The sequence below is a fragment of the Desmodus rotundus genome, chromosome 4 (assembly GCF_022682495.2).
Source record: "Desmodus rotundus isolate HL8 chromosome 4, HLdesRot8A.1, whole genome shotgun sequence".
NCBI lineage: Eukaryota > Metazoa > Chordata > Mammalia > Chiroptera > Phyllostomidae > Desmodus > Desmodus rotundus.
This window is the reverse complement of record NC_071390.1, coordinates 4,236,389-4,254,043: the sequence shown is the minus strand read 5'-3', so window position 1 is coordinate 4,254,043 and position 17,655 is coordinate 4,236,389.

Genomic DNA, 17,655 nt, shown 5'->3' with positions numbered 1-17,655 from the left:
ATCCAACAGGTAGTACCAGTGGGAACAGAAAGGACAGGAAGAGGTAGGACAACGTGATGTGCTGGTTAATGGTAACAACCAGCTCTCTATGCCAGTCTGACCTATAGTGGTGTTTGCCAATGCCCATGGTATAAATTCTTCTAGCATGGTGGATTTTAAGCTACTAACATAGAGTTGGGGAGAGATGGGGGCCACTGGGTTCCTGCTGGGACACAGGCCAAAACCAAGGCAAGGGTTAGTAATTACTTCTCCTTATAGACGAGTGACAGGACTCACCCACAGTCACGCAGCTAATATGTGGCAGAGCCCAAACTAGCAGCCAGATGCACTGAGGCCAAGTTCAATGCCAGCATCAAACAGGGTTTATTCTGCTGCGTCTCCCTGATCCTGTTAAATTGTTGGGCAGTGACTTTAGGAGGATTGCTCTTCATTCCCTTTCTTTAATCTGCACAGAGCAGCGCCTACCTCTTAGCCACGAGGCATCTCAGTGTGAGCTCTGGGAGGCCAAGGGTCAGATGGTTGGCATTGTGGGCTACTCTGGTGGCCCTTGCCATGGAAGTGGGGCTGGGCAACACCACACAAAGAAAGGGAGGGCTGGTGCCCAGCACAGCTTCTCCCTTAAACTGAAAGTAAAGCCATAAGCGGGGAGGAAGCCAAAGAAGCCAAGTCAGAATTTAAAAACCTCAAAGAAGTGTCGTTCTCAACAGTGTTTCCTGCGCATTCCCTTCGTCTCCATTGATGGAGCAGAAAGTCTGTTAGAACGGCAGTCTCATTTCTCAGTATCTCTGTGCCTCCTCCGTATTTAGTCTCATGCTCTGTTGAAGGAGGTCTATGGTCCCTGGTTAGGATGGGTCCCAATTTCCCCTTGTGAATGCTTGTTTAAAATTCTAACAAATTTATCCAAGACAATCAAAACTCAATCAAGTGAACTTGGCCAGGAAAAATAACATTCGATTTCTTTTCAGCTAGGATTTCTTAGTCCCAGCTTGGGGCAGGGCTGTTCGTTACTGATGTTCTTATTTTCAGAGGTTCGGATTACTGGGCTGAACTCTGAGACTCATCATTCTGAAAACAAGTCCAGGAGCCTCAGAGCCCTCAGGCCCCGGGGGCTGGGACCAGCACGGGGGTCAAGCCCCATCCCCCCACATGGAAGGCAGGGGCCCAGGGCGACCCACGAAGGTGGCTGTGATGGCGACACAGAGCACATGGCAGCATTTATTCACTCACTCAGCGCATACTCACGGAGCATTCACTATGTGCCAGCACTGGTTTTACACAGCGCTAAGGCAGTCACCGAAGCCAGTTCTTTAGAACCAGCAAATCAAGAATTTACCAGTGCATCCAGTGGCCAACACCCAGCGACCAACTTGTTGACCAGCCGAAACTTTTCGGGGGGCTATCCACAACATTCACACCCAGTTGTTTCGCCTGGTGTATTCTTTAACACGGCAGCTGTTGTGTACCTGGGCTTTGATGTCCTTTCCCCGTGAAGTGTTGGGGTTTTATAAAAGCTGGGTGTGTCTGTCTCTTCCATGCATCTTCAGTACAGGGCACCGTTTCTTGTTTTAAGTAACCACTTGCTGTCTTTGGCGGGACAGAAGGTGGTGGAATTATGGGTATTGTGCAGCAGTGTTTTCACACAGGGGTCTGCAAGGGCCTGCCTGTGGTGCCCCCCACAAAGCCTGGACCCCGCACACAGGCATGCTTCCATCTGTCCTTCCTCCGAAAGAAAGTTCCACCTTCCCATTCAAGTCCGCACTTCCCGGACATCCTAACCTGCATATGGGGAAAGCCAACCTGTGTGCGTGTCAACTGTGGAGCATCTGAGAAATTCTTAGGCACCTGAATTATAAAACTCAAGTTCATTGCCCCCTGCAAGCTAAGCTATGTGGATTCTTTCAGCAATTAGCAGCCCAATTGAGGTGACTCAGTCGCACTTTTTTTTATTATGATTCACAGCTCATATGGTACTGATGGAAATTGTCATGGATGCACCAAACATGCATCTTAAAAGGTACTCGAGCATCTGTGATGTGAAGCGCATTTTTGGTTTTATCCCTTGTTGCAAACTACCTGGAAAATTAACTGCATCTCTCCTCCTTCTATGCAAGAAAACAATCGCTGGACCAAGACAAGCAAGACTAATTAAAATACAGGAAGTGTAACTTGACCAACTTGGAAGTTTGTGCAAATGAAAGGCAGAAACTCAGTGTAATATTTATGAAGACTCCTGACTCTGTTAACTAACATGCACGGCAGCCCAAATTCCAATGACAAGGCACACTGCCACTGTAATGGAAGTTGTAATAACCTCGCTGAAATGTAAATTGCTATAAACTTTTCACATCATTTTTAGAGAAGCTTTTGGTGAATTGATAATTTGGAGAACTGGTCCCTCAGAGAAGAGCTGGCACCTGGCCAACTGTCCCGGACACAATGAGAACGTGGTAAGTACCGCCACTGCCATCGTGAGGCTGAGTCTCGCGGGGGAGACAGACATCATTACACACGTAATTGGTTATAATTATGAGAGGTACGTGGCGCTCCGAGAGCATGGGACAGAGGGACCTCAACCCATCAGAGAGGTGAGCAGGAAGGTGGCGATGACACGAACAAAGGCACACTGCCAGGAGCCCGGGGGAGACAGGAGCACATTCCAGCAGACAGAGGCCTTGATCTTGGGAGGAGTTTGGCTCACTCACAAAATGGAAAGGAGGCCATCCTAAATGATGACGGATGACGCAGATCGGAGCAGGGGTCGTGGGGAGGAGCAGAAGGTGGTCGGAGGGCTGTGGAGAGGCATCTTGCTTTCTGTGACCTTGACCATCAGGTCAATGTTAGTGGGCAGAGACTTGGGGAACATGCAACAGGAGCAACGAAAAGCCAATGGAAAGCTTTGGCTTGTTCAGAAAAAGCACCTTCAGAAATAAGATTTACCCTAAAATGTAGCCGGTGCATCGAGTTTATTCTTCCCCTAAGTTCTGGAAAAGGCAGGTGAGAGTGTTTAGTTCTGACTCCCGTCTCACTCCTTGTTGGGGCTTTTATTCCTCCCCCTACTCCCGCATTTCTGTGTTTCCACTCCTGGAGAGATGGTGGCTTTTGTCCTCTCACAGTGCGAACAGGACGGTCCTCCAGAAACACAGAGTGAAAGGCAGCCACGGTCACCAGGGTGGTTCGGAGTGGAGACACCCGAAATGGAAAACACCAGCCTCCAGGACTGCAAAGCGAAACAGCAAAATAAATGTCTATTTTTCAGCCGAAGAAAAAACGAGCAGTGTCTTGGAATGGGACGGCAAGTTCGTTTCCACCCCATGCAGGGAGAGGGGCAGAGGAGGAAGGGTCCCTGACGACAAAGGGAGCTGTGAGCCTGAGAAAGTCTCTCTTCCCCTCTCCAGCGTACTAGAACCAGAACGGAGACTTCATCAACTTGGCAGGAGACCGTCAGCTCATAAAAGAGCCTTGTTACCAAGAGAACAAGAAGACAAGTCGTAAAAGACAGACCTGGGCTGTGTTCTGGCGTTAGGCCCCACTTTCTCTAGCTCTACAGGGATGCGAGGTCCATCAACCCAGTTAACTGTGTGTGTAGCCACCGACTTGTCCCTTTTTGCTCCTTCTCTACGATTCAGGACAGTTCTGCCCTGAACTGTCTTGAAAAGGCACATAGGAGACACACACATCACGTCTTGCCACAGTGCCCTCGACATATGTGCCCCCTGCTCATTAGCTCAGCAAACAATATCCTGGTGGTAGAACTAGGCAGGACGTGGCCTTGAAACAGTGTAGCTACATCCCTTCGCTGGACAGAGGACTGGCTTGTTCCCTATAGTCTCCAGCCCCCCACCCTCTACCCCTGGCCTCTAACTTACTTGTCACCAAATCATCAGCTGTCTTTCTTGCCTATGTCCCTCTGATGTTTGACCTGGCTGTGAGGTAAGAAACCTTCCTACCAGGGCCTCACCATCCCAGGTGTGGTCCTTGGACCAGAGCCCGGGCATCACTTGGGAGTTTATCAGAAATACAGAGTCTCAGGCCCCCAACCCAGACCCATTGGATCAGAATCTGTGCATTAATAAGATTCCCAGGTGATTCGTGTGCACATGGAAATTGGGAGGCACCAGGAGACCACCCCTCCTTGGCCATGTTGCTGTGCAGTACTTCCTTGGTGCTTCTAAGAAAGGGGAGCAGATTCAGGGCACCCATGGGCACACTTGACCTTGCACCTACAGGGAACTACTGCAACCTAATCCTTGGACAGCGGTCACAGTCCTACTAGACTTCCAAAGATTTGAAGCAAAGTAGGAGGCCAAGGGTTTACATCGTATTTACCTGGAAGGTTTTGCCCGCAGGAGCTCAGAACCTTTCTCGACGGCAGCATGCTGACCTTCGGTGTGCCTCACATGGAAGCAGGGAAGCGGACGTTCTCCCCGGAGGACCCCGGGACCCGGCTGCTCCTCGGCACAGCTACACAAACATGCCGCAGGGTGGATGTCTCAACGCTGAATTTAGATTGCCGCCCCGCTGATTTGGCCGTGGCTGGGGCAGATGAGAGTACACCAAGCGTGAGGTCCTGCCGCCCCTGGTTCCGCAGGGAGGAGGAAGACCTCTTCAGGGTTGTGCGCTTAATTGAGCACTTAGTCAATAACCCACTCCCCCTGGACTGAGCCATTGACTTCATCCATTGTGGGAGTGAGACCAAGCTGGGCAGTGAGTGTGGGTAGTTCAGGCAGAAAGAACGCATTTTCAGTGAGGGTGCAATGAGTGGAATTCATTATTTCAGAGTCAAGTGTGGGAGGTGGTGGCCTTCCCTCCTCGGTGATGCCAACACCCTTTCCAAAGGCGAGGCGAGGCCTGAGTCCCCGTGGACTGTTAGGAGCCAGTGTCACCGCACCGAGGTGTGTACCTGGCTGAGGTGTGGTGGGGCTCGGCGATGTGGGAGCCAACTCGGTCACTGGTATTCCCACAGCTCACCACAGGATGGTGCCTCTAATTGACCTGCCGTGAGATCAGAACTCCCTGTTTTATCTCAGGATGGCTCACTGACGGGCCAGTACATAATAGCATTGTCTGGGGAAATGTCAGCAAAGGCACTGAAGGGTGGAAAAACATGAAATCAAATTTCTCACATGACAACAGCTTGAAAATGTGTTGGGCTTCTGTTTCCACCGAATGAGGCTGCAGTTCTTTTCAGGCTGATCCGATCAGCTAGTGTACAGTGTGTGTCCAGCTGAGCCCCCTGGCAGCAAGCACATTTTAAGATGTCATCCGCTCTCCCTCCTCCCAGAAAGAGGTCTGGAGCGGGCGGACACTCTTCCCTATGATTTCCAGTCTCTTCCCAAAGAAGCCATTTCCATAACATCCGGAGCGTCCTAAGACTTCATATTGCACGCTTTCATCAGCCATCTGCTGGGGTGGATGCGTCCATAAGACGTTTTCCTTCACTGGCATAATTAAAAGAGATTCTCTCCTTTTGAACACTGTGTTACATTTACATTCAAAGTTATTTTGCTCTCTCTTTGCCCTTGCCCTCAAGGAATTGTGGGAATTCAAGTTAATAGGCTTTTAATGGCTCTGTGATAACTGATTATAAACTGTGAATCAGATCAGGGAGCAGCGAAGTTCAGCTGCATCGCAGGCGGCGACGCCACACTGCGGCTTTTGATCGTTGGCTGAAATTTGGTTTTCAGCGTTCAGACACCGCCATCCTTAAAAAAAATAAATAAATAAAGGCACCTCATTTGCTTCGCAATTACTTTGACAATGATTTGAAAGCCTTTAACTATACGTTTTCCTTTTGATATATCAACACCATTTACAAACACATCCTGTTGCTAAAAATTAAATTTCAAAGTCTACAGTTGCATTTCCTGCTTCCTTTGAGAGGGGAAGATGCTGGGTTTATTTAAAACACATGCAACATGTTGGCACATGCACAAGCGCACACACACGCGTACACATCAGCACACACACTCACCACCTTCAACCTCTCGCTGCCAAATATTTAGAAATAAATTTTTACTGTGTTTTCTGAACATATAATTACTGCTTTGAGGCTAGTTAATGAAAATACACTTTTCTTTGAAACATGTTGGCTCTCCTGCATGAGCCTTTCCTTGTGAGCCCGTAGATGAATCAATAGCAGGCCTTCTTGCAAACAGAGGCATTCTGATCATTGTTGCCAGATGTCTCAAGCAAGCCTGCCAAGCTGGGGCTAGAAACAGCCTTAAAATAGTAGGCACGGAATTGTACCCCCAGCCAATTAGGGCCCTTAGAGCAAATTAGCTCTCGTTTGCCATTGGCCGGAGCAGCTGTGACTTGTGTGTGGACAGCCCGGAGACATTCCAGTGAGCGCCGCCTACTCTGGCCAATTGCTGCTGGCATCTGAAAAGGCTACAGAGCACGGTCAGCCCACAGTTTTAAGAGACTGTCTGGCTGACACACCTCAGCTCCCTTTGCAGGAAAGTCACCACCGGCATCCCGGGAGACCAGGGCAGCCTCTGGGCAAACAGTCCCTGTGGCTGGGAAAGTCCCGTGTGGCAAAGCCCTCCCTAAAGGTGGCCTCTCAAGAGATGGTCCAGTTCTCGGGTGGGGGAGCCCTTACCTACAGCCCCTGCTGGGGGCGTTCAACGTGAAATCCAGGAGAAGGAGCACGGAGCTGCTGAGCGACAGATGGCACAGCGCTACTCTTGAATAACCATGATCTCAGTTTGGAGACTGCATTCATCAACGGTTTTAAAAAGACATCTGAACAAGGAGCAATGGGGAGCACCGGACCCTTGAAGACCAGTTCGCCTGTTAAGGGGCAAAGGGTCACTAGAGTAGAAAATCTCCCCTACAAAGGCCAGCTCTTGGCAACATACGCCCCACTGGGCGGCCGGAAGCACTTCAGTCCCCGTTCACCAGTGCCGCCAGGCCTGGCACTGGGACCAAGCATTAAGAAATTACTGTTGGCAGCAGAGAGTGACTTGATAGCAACAGCTCCCAAAAAGCCTTAAAAAATCTGTATTTCATGGTCCAACAAGTCTACTTCTGCAAATTCACCCCAAGAAAAATACCCATATATTTGCACAAAGATTTATCCCTCGGTACGCTCATTATGCTGTTTATTAGAGAAAAAATTGGAAACATAATGTAAATGCAGTTGAACCCAATGCAATCATGAAAAGCATAGGACACAGGAAAATGTCCACGTTGTATTGTTCTGGAAAAGAGGTAAATACGTGGACTGAATGATACTTTTTATAAAAATATATACCCATGTTCATGGCAAAAAGGCAGGTCACACAAAAATTTTAGAATTACTTGAGTTTCTTTTTTTCTTTATTGGGATTTTCCAAATTTCCATAATGAGCATACATTAATTGCTACTGTGGTCAGAAATAAAATTGAAAACTTTTTTAAAAGAAGGCATAGCAAAGCAAGGAGGGTATAATCGATGTCTTACAACAATTCAAGGCCCAGGCAAGGTGAAGGGCAAGTTAACGAAGCTATAACACAAACAGAATCCGTGCCCGTCTGCTAAGAGCAGTCAAGTCATGAATTTGCATGTGTTCCAGGAAAATGCGTTTTACAGGCACTCCTCCACCTGGCATGAGGTACCGAAGACAAAATGGTGCATCATCAGTGGTCCCCACTCTGGAGGGCTCCCAGCCTGACGGAGGAATGCGGCCAGGTCTCCCGGAAGCTCTGCCTTTCCACCCTGTGGCAGGCGGAGAAGGCCCCGCATCAGCTCCGGGGAATCCACTTCAGTAAGCGTTACATTGTGGACAGCGAAATCACATAAAGCTTAAAGCCTGCTGAGGCGTGACACTTGGCCTTAACCCCGACTTTTAAGAGTGAGACCTTGAAGTCGACCTTGAAGTCGAACAATGAGCAATAACGAAGTTCCCAGTTCCGGCGGGACCCCTGCTGAGAGCGGCAGGCGACAGGTCAGGACCCGCTGAAAGGTCTCCACGGGCTCCTCTGAACTCAGTCGTGCAACTGAAAGCTCCCATCATAGGGCTCAGACTCAAAAGAGGTAGCGTGTGTCGGTGTAGCCTCTGCATTATCAAAAGCTTCTGGAATGACTTCTTCAATATCCAGGGTTAATTTTTACAAGAAATAAACCATCTGACGGGTTCTTCCTCAAAGGGATTAGGGCAGGCCCTGATGGCACTGGCCAAGGGGTTGAGGCCAGGATGCAGTCCTACCAGGTCTTCATTTAAAGGGGTTGTTATGGGGGACTTGGGGACAAGAGGTCAGGGAGCACAAGGGGGCATTTGGGCCTTGCCTCTCCTGCACCCAGCATCCCTCCTCTTCCAGCAGTAACCCTGTTTCTGTCTCATCCCCACTGTGTTTGCACGTGGTTTGGGTGGAGTTGACTCCGCCCTCTGCTCCAGCACTAGCCAACCAGAGCATCCCATTCCCTGGGCACTACTGTTAGGCTCTGGAAGGGGCACAGGACAAAATCAGGCCAATCAGAGCAAAGAAAATTCCGTTCTAGAGAAGAATTTTCCATCTTTCCGAACACATGTTAATCTGAAAGCAGGGGGCTGTCATCTCTTTTGCCACCTTTCCACCTCATTACCTCAAGATGGAGGCCAGCTCAGAGAAGACCTGTCCAAAGGGGCCAAGGGGCCGAGGGGCCTGGGGCCCTGGTCACACAGGCTGAACCTGTCCCTGAAGCCAGCACTGCCCCCGAACTAGTCACTGCATGAGCCAGTCAAGTTCGCCTTCCGCTGTGAAAAGGGATGAGGTTAAGGGAGATGCTGGGAAGGGGAGGAGGCTGGGCCTCCCTGAGGGGAAAGGAAGGGGCAGGACCCCTGGCAGGTGGGCGGAAAGGGCAGAATCTACTGCCTCCAGGATCAGAAAGGCCCTTCCGAGGCCTGGCTGATGCCCCCAAAGCCTGGGAGCATGCTACCCAGATGGGGGCCCGATCCCCTGGCCTCTTCCACACCCACGCTCCTGGCCCACCCCTGACATCCACCACAGCCAAGCGCGGCTGTCCTGTACCACCCTTGTGTTCCGGGGGCCTGGTCTCTCAGTAGGGACTCTTCCCCGGGAGCGATACTGGCAGGAAGCTGCGCCCTGATGGAGTGCGGGCAAGGGAAGAGGGATTCTAGCTCCCTGGTTACGGTAGGCCCTCCAGGCGCCTGACTCGAAACCAGCCCACCCACCCGCTCTGGGTTTGAGCTCACCCCAAAACAGCACCTTCCGCTCCCTGCCAAGGACTTCTTGTGGCCAATCCTGGCCATTATGTGACAGACCACTGCTCACCATGTAATTCAGGCACCCCCGCCCCTCCTCACCTCCCCCTCCCTTTGGCAGACAGCCCTGGACACACCCCCCAAGCGTCAAGTGCCCCCTTCTCACTCTAAGTGTGGCTTCCTTACCGTTAGAAGACCCACCCCTTTGTTGCCGTGGGGCCCAGTCTCCCTCCGGGAAATGACAGTTGGGGTAAGGACATTACTGTGAAAACCGTAGAAGAGCAAAAGGCAGGAGGCCCACCAGTTTGGCTCCACTGAATAAAGTTGGTAAGCTCCATATTTAAATTAGTCTCTTAACAAGCCTGTCAACACCACTGATATAAACATATATGAATATTTTTGTTGTTTTTTTTTAAATAGGCATTTTCGTGCTGCATCTTTGGTGACCGCGTTTTCTGGATTTAGTGCGTTTGGATTCTTTGGTCTGAAAAAATTCTCCAACCTCCGTTTCAACCCAGTTCAGTGGAGTAGAACAAATTTCTCAGAAGCACATCCAAAATTGTCTGGCTTCTGTCCTCTTAAGTCATACCTGAAAGCAAAAGCCACCTGGATGCTAATAACTCAGCATTCGTCTGGACAGCAGGAAAAATGTCCAACACTCAGCAGCGTTATTAGCAGCAGCAAAGACCCCAGGGAAACCGCCCCCCCACCCCCGCACCCCCCCAGGAGTGGGGGTGGCTGCTGGAGGCAGCAGTGCCCTGGGGGTAAGAACTCAGCTTCCTCAGTGACCAGCTGGCCTTACATCCCAGCACCGCCACCTGTGAGGTGTGTGGTCTTAGGTAAGCTGCTCACCCTCTTTGTGCATCTGCTTTCTCATCTGTGAAATGGAGATGATGAAAATAGTGCCCACACCTCTGGGTTGTCATAAGGATTGAAGCCACTGATACAAAGTGTATGGGAAAGTGCCTGATGCGTGGTTAGGTGTGGATACATGTTAGCTTTCTTCGTTACATATTACTGTTGGTTCCCCAGCGTGCACATATTTTGTCAAGGTGCCCATGGGAACTCCGTGGTGGCTGAGGGCAGGAGGAGGAGGGGGCCTAGGAAATCTGAGATGGGCAGGACCTGAGCTGGGGACCCACCCCGTGTCTCCGGAAGTCTGTCCACAGAGCCGGGGTCTAGGGATGTAAAGGAGGCTGCGGCAGAGGCAGCTGTCCTCTGTGCCCGTCCAGGGAGGCCCCTGGGAGGATGTCCTAGTTCCCAAGGACAGTTCCTCCAGGACTCTCTTGGGCCCTGACCTTGGATTCTGCCTCTATGCTCATTCTATGCTCTTCTTATTGTCCTCTCTGCTCAGACACAAAGTCCCCTGCAGCTGTGTTGGCATCTGTCCTTCTTATGACCTGCGGGTAGAGTCAGGAGGCAGGTGGGTGGGCTGAGGCCGAGGAGGAGTGCTACACAGGAGGGGACCCTGCGAGCACAAGTGGGGAGCCTGGAAGGCTCAAAGGCATCCTGTACAGCTTGGCTAATGGAAAGCCTTGCTTCGGGCTGAATGCAGGTCTTCCCAAAAAATCACCGGCAGTGACAGGCTCTTCCATATGGGTTCCAGCCACAGGCCAAAGAGCGAGCTTCGCGGAACCAGAGTGAGGAAAAGAATGACAGTCAAACATCTTCCTGTGCACACAGGCTGTCATCGCCCTCCACAAGGTCATCCTGGAACACCAAGGGCAGTCCCGGCCCCTCACGGCTCCCCGCAGTAATGCACGGAGGCAATGGTGCAGATCATCCAGCCAAATGCTGGGTAATCCAAAAGCTATTTCCGTCTGGCCTTGGGAGAGGTGTCCACGCTCCCTCTGAGTGTGGGTGCACATGAGCCTCCCCGCCAGTCCTGGGGGCACAGTGGGGTCTGGTGCATCCCGAGTTCAGGCTGCGGTCGGGGAAGGAGTCCCCCGGCAGCAGCATGGGCGTCGGCTGTGACTGCAGCAGAGCATGAACACGTTGCGGGCCTTTCCGGAAGGGGTGGGTGCAGGGCTTCTCCCTTTATTTGCTCCCCCCTTCCATGGTCCATTCTCCATCCTTCTCAGCTGTTCCCGAGCTGGCCCTGCCAATGGCATCGTCTGGGCTCCTTTCCCTCTGGCCTCCTGGCAGGTTTGAGTGAAGGAGACTGGAGCACAGAAAGGAAAGAAAACCAGGATGCCCTTTCTCTGCTTCCTTCCTGCTCTGGCACTATTTCACCAGTGATCTCTGCTTCCCTCCGCCTCCCCGCTGGGTTCCAGTTCTCACCCCATCACCCCTCCATTCCTGTGGCGGTGACTGAGCCTTGCGGGCCCTATGGGCCCTTCACCTGCCCACACCATCTGTGGGCAGTGCCTTCATTAGGGCATCTTCATTAAACCACCTGAGGCAAGCTGTTTTCCACCGGGATGCCCATCAGATGCCCCTGATGGGTAAAGGGTGCTAGAGGATGGGAATAGAGTTGGGGCTGGGGACCTGGAAGTGTCTAACCAGAGGGGCAGCTAGAGGCCTGCTCAGAGCACAGTCACTCTCCAGATCTAGCTGAAGCCTGTCACACCTACTTTGCTTCCCAGGCTGCTCGGCTCTGCCTGGCATCCCCCCCATTCCAGATGGGTGGCACCAGGTACATCCCACTCGGACCTGGAGGTTGCTCTGTCTGCTCATTGCGGTCATCTGGGATGAGAGGTCCTCCGGAGATGGTCAGCTTCCCTTGGAAATGAAGATTTTAAGTTTTAAAAGGGGCAGCTTACCCAACATCCTTGAATTTTTCTTTGCCTGAGCCCCCATCTTCAATGCTGTCTGCTTACAAATGGGCTGGCATTTTATCAGACGGACCTTTCGTTAATCACCACTTCCATGACCTTGGCCCTGACCCGAATTTCTAGAATCGTGGCCCCCGTTACTCCTCTCAGTCTGTTTGGCTTTCTGTTGGTGGAAGCCACGGCTGCTCCAACTTTGCCTCCACAAGATTGTTCTTCTGTTGATGGACAAGTCCGTTGTTGCTGACAGTTCCTAAATCTAGTTATTTTCCGGAGTTTCCTGCTCCATGAATGGCACCACCACCCATCCAGTTCCACGCACCAAAGACTTAGGTGTCATCCTTGTACCTTTCTCCCACCTTCTCCCAAAGTCCAAGCCATCCCCTCCGCCTGGCATATCTCTCAAACCCATTCACCTCTCTCCGACTCCACCGTGTGGGTGACCCCTGTTTCTCCACTGGGTGGCTGCCTGCCTCTGGAAATCCCTGCGCCCACACTGCCCTCTCCACCCAAAGCAGCTCTGTACCCCGTGGGCTTTGAAAACGTGATCAGACCATGTCAAGCCTTAAAGTCCCTTCAGTGGCCACTGTCACGTCGAGCATGATAAAGACAATGTTCTGAGTGTGGCCCATGAACTCCTGGCTGCTCTGGCCCCTGCTTCCGTCTCTGGCTGAACCTTGAACCAACTCTCCTCTCCCTCTCCGCACTTTCTCCGTGAACCACGCTACAGGCCTGTGTGGCATGCTCTGCATCCACAAGCCACCCTGCCCCTTCACACCCTTGTCTCCTATTCATCCTTCAGATCTTAAACCTCATGTCCTCTGAAAATCCAAAATTCCTCTAGACCAAGTCGGGCCTTCCAGTTAAGTGCAGAAGCCTGCACCTTCCTTCAAAGCAGAGGGAAAAGAGACTCTGAGTAGCAGAAGATGTCTCAGCCGCAGCACTGAGAGCTAAACAAGAAGCAAGGTATCTGATCGGACACTGAGTCAAAATGACTGTCAATCCAGATTTCTACTCCCAGCCAAACTACTTACCAACATAGCGAAGGTAGTAAAAATATGTAAGCTCATGCAAGAACTCAACATATTATTTCTATCCTCATGTACCTCTTCTCATGGAGCAAGTGAAAGATGTGCTTTGAATAACAAAGATGCAGGAAACAGCAGGAGAAAGCAGGCAAGGCTCAGGAAGGTAGGATGGGGAAGCCACAGGGTGCAGGGGCCCAAGGGGTCACTCACTGTAGACTGGAGCAAGAGGAAAAGGAGGAGCAACAGAAAAGATGAAAACAAAATAAAAAAGGACTTCTGTGCCCGCTCACGTGGAACTCATTGGTGAACATTCAGCAGCAGAGCAATAAGGAAGATGGGATGATACCCAGAGAATCTGCCAAACGTGAAATTGAAGCCATTGCTAATCCCTCCCCCCACTCCCAAAATGGCAAGTATTCTAGAAAAGAGACAAGGGACTGGAACATGTCTGGCTCAGCAGTTAACAATATTTATAAAGTTATAATAAAGATAGCACCTTTTTCAATTTAGCCAAAATGATGTGGGGGTGGGGCATGTGTTTGGAGAGACGTGGGGAGTTGGTTATTATTAAGAAGTCCCCACCTGTCTGATTTAGCATATCTGGCAAGCAAAAGATAATGTAAAACACTCATACATCAAGAAAGAGCTGCCCAAAACAATTGAAAACAGAGGCCCAGACAGATACCACAGGTCACAGCAGCATTACTCACAATGGCCAAAAGGTGGGCCCGGCCCAGATGTCCCTAGGCAGAGGGTGAATAAACAGCATGTGGCACATACATGTAATGGAATATTAAAAAAGGAGGGGTGTTCTGACACATGCCACGACACGAATGAACCTTCAAGACGTGATGCTGAGTGAGATAAGCCAGTCACAAGGGACAAATATTGTGGTTCCACTTACACGACGCAGCTAGAATGGGCAAATTCATGGAGGCATCGGACAGGACAGAGGTGCCCAGGGGCTGGGGAGGCGGGAGTGGAGAGGACTTATTTGGCAGGCAGGGAGCTTCTGTTTGGGGCGGTGAAAAATGTCCTAGAGCGGGGGGTGGGGGGGTGTGGTTGCATGATATTGTGGACACACCTCACGCCCCTGAACTGTGCACTTAGAAATGGATACCGTGGTTGACAAGGAATATCTGCGGATGAGTCCTCTTTAAAGTTACGGTGGTAACTTCCAGGGGAAACAGTCAAGAGGTGTGGGGGCTCGCCCTAGGGGGCGACTCGGGGACCTGGGAGAAGGGGTGCGTGCCTTTCCTTGCAATTCTGTTGGCACTCCTTTACTTTTAAAACTATAATGAACATTTGTACAACGCTTATTGTGTGCCAGGCATTCTTTAAATGCTTCATGTCGATGGGCATGTGTTCCTTGTATGAGGTAGGTGCCTATAATCTACACTGAAAACAGAGCGTGGGGGGATGATAGGAATAGAGAGGAGGGTCGGGCTCCCGCTCAGGGGGGCTGGCTCTGGAGGCCCTGCTCCTAGTCATCCTATTTCGCTGCCTCTTATGCGTGTGGACGACGGTGAACAAAGTAGAAATTACTTTTCTGATATGCTGCCCTGAATATCCCTGTGTAGGCACATGTACAGGGTGGGGCGGAAGTATGGTTATAGTTGTTTGTAGGGAAAATGGTACAATAGGTAATGATAATGCAAGAATAAACTCTGGGTTTTGTGTGCTCACAATGGTAAGCCTACCTCTGCCTGTCTATATTAGGTGCTGGTGTGAGGGGGTCAGACTCCGAGGAGTCAAACACCCCCAGTTTGTAGGGAAGACAACGCACGGCACCCAGTTCATCGTGTGAGCATAAGCACCATTAAAGTCCATCACTGCGCCCATCTCATCACGGAACTGAAGCCCAGAAGCAAGTGACTTTTCTTTGTTCCCATAATTTTTAACAGGTCTGCCAGTTTTGGTAGCCACGCTCCCCCCCAATTTTCCCTCTTACCTCTCCCTAACGACGCTCACTGTGGTGGTATCTGTGGAATAAAACACAAGAAAAATGAGCATGGAGAGGGTAACAGAGCTTCCATTAGAAAGAGAGGAAAATAATTTTGCATTGAGAAGACATGTTGAAATATTATGCTTTTAGTGAAAATAGTTACATCACAATTTTAAATTACATTTCCATTTGAAATGGAGTCAATTTGCACCACCTACTGGAATACACAGCTCTATATAGTCAGAGGTTTCAAAATTATGGAACCATTTTTAAGAATTTAGAGTTACGTTCCTAGTTATCTTTAAAGGCCAGTCCCTTTGACATGTTGAAAATGCCAAGTGCTAACTTACTTGAGGGACGATTTTCTAGAACAGATTCTCTTTAAGAAGCCACATTTAATCGTCTAGCTAAATTAACAAATTGTACGTACAACTGCTTATAAAAATAAAATGATTACTCCAAACACATCAACCAAAGAGATAAAAATGTAAATTGGAAGCAAAACTGAAATCAATACACATTATCAGTTGCTAATTCACTATTAAAAAATGAAACTCGAGCAAACAACTGGAAAATGACAGGAAACATCAGCAAACAGGATAATAAACAGAACATAACTCAACATTAATTAAAAAAGAACTCACCCAATGAAAATTTGATAGCGTTTATATCCAAAGTAATAACCATTTTGTCATGGCTTAATTATAGCCGAACAAAATATTCACATTTAAGTTCTTTGACACTTGTAAAGAAACCCCAACGAAAAATTTCATTTTTCATGAGAAACTACTCCAAGCAATACATTTCTGAATTTATAGTAGCAACATTTATTATTGTGTAATTGACAGATTCAGAAAAAAATGGCATCTACGATATCTACCATTTTAGATGAAATTGCTTTAGAATAGAAGCCTAAATATATTACATTTTAATTTCTTGAGACCTATTATAGCATTTTGCTTATTTTATGGGTATTTTGTCTGAAAATTGATTTTATTTTTACACGTCAACTAAATTAGATGTCAACTAAATTAACTGAAGCATAAAATATGCCTGCGAGATATATTCACAAACACACACTGCCAAATGGTGTGCACGTAACAAGAACCTAATTCCAACTCACAAGCACAGAAGAGCCTGCACAATGGTGGCCGGCTCATCCACACGCCTCTGTTGTTTCAGGTGATTTGTGCGTGACAAGCCTGTTTGCAGTGACAAATGTCATGGGCAAGATTGCTGGAAGGTTTTTCATTCTCATTTGAGTTCACTGGTTGTGTGATTTCATTCTTAAGGATCTCCTCTGCGTCGGGAAGTTTGGGTGATCAGTAGGCAGTCTTTCTCCGGGCACCCCACCAGCAATTTGGGGTCACCACCTCTGTGGAGATGACTCTGACAGGTAAACCTGTAGCCCCGCCCTCTTCTTACAGCTCCAGCAGCATTTCCTCCTGCCTGCTGGCTTCCCTCTTAGATGTCCCAAAGCTTCCTCAAGTCCACCTGCCCCAAAGCCAACTCATGACCTACCCACCCCTCCAACCTCACCCTCTCCCATTCATTTAATGGAAGGAGCCACTTTCTCCTCGCCCCTAATCCCATCCATCCCCAAGGTCCTGGTCATTTTACGTTCTAAATCTCTCTGGAGCCTGTCCACCCTCTCCATCTCTTCTACTACCCCACTGGTCCGAAAGACCATCCTGTCTAGCCTGAACCAATGCAAAAGCCTAGTGTAGCCTCATTTACTCTGCTCATGGGGCCCCATGCTCAAAGCCTTCCACTGAGGATACAAAGAAATTTCTTAGCAAGGCCACAGAGGCCTTTCCTGGTCTGGTTCTTACCTGCCTCCCAGCCCCACCTCACACCTGGAGCTGCCCAGGCCCCTGCCCAGCCTCCCCAGCACCCTCTTGCGCCTCCCACACCATGCTTTCTGCCGCTACCAGGACTTCACCTGTGCTTTTCTCTCTGCCTGGAATTCTTTTCTCTGCCTTTCTGCCTGGTGACCTCCTCCCCGACTCTCCTGACTAGGCCAACTCCTACTTAGTTTATGTTTTGGGGGAGTACTTACTTTAATGTCTCCGTGTGGCCTGCTAGACTGCTTTTACTCTCGTTAGTGTTCCCAGCACCCAGCGCGCCACCTGCACGAAGGAATTGTGGAATCACTCAGACCAGAGCCAGAGGGGCACCTGCTCTGGCCCTACCCCGCACCCCCCACAGGGCAGCAGGCTCGCCGGCAGTTCCAGGCCGGCTTTCGGACCCACACAAGCTACTTCCCAGGCCCGATCCCCCCGAAGACCTGATGTAAGTACTCCTAGCCCTGAGGGGTGGCCAAGGGGCATCTGTTAGGAAGATAAAACATGTTATTTAATAATTTCCAAGGGGTGGCTGGGATGAAGACATATTTGTCAAGGAAGGAGGGTAGACATGTTTTATTGAAAGATTCGTCAGTGTGATCTGAAATATTAGAGATTTAGACATATGCTGTGTAGACCTCCATTTGTGGTCTTCTCTGGGACCCACGAGAAAATAAAAAACAGTAAAACAAAACACAAGCACAGGGATGGTTCCACAAATATCTGAGAATAAACATTGTCATTTGGTATTGAGATGGTCCTCTGCATCCCACCTGAAAGCCAAGTTCCAAAGGGGACAATTGGCTCCTGCGGGGAACAGGGACATGACTGATTGTCAGAACTCATCGATGAGCGCAGTGAAAGGGGGCGGGGATCGACACTGCA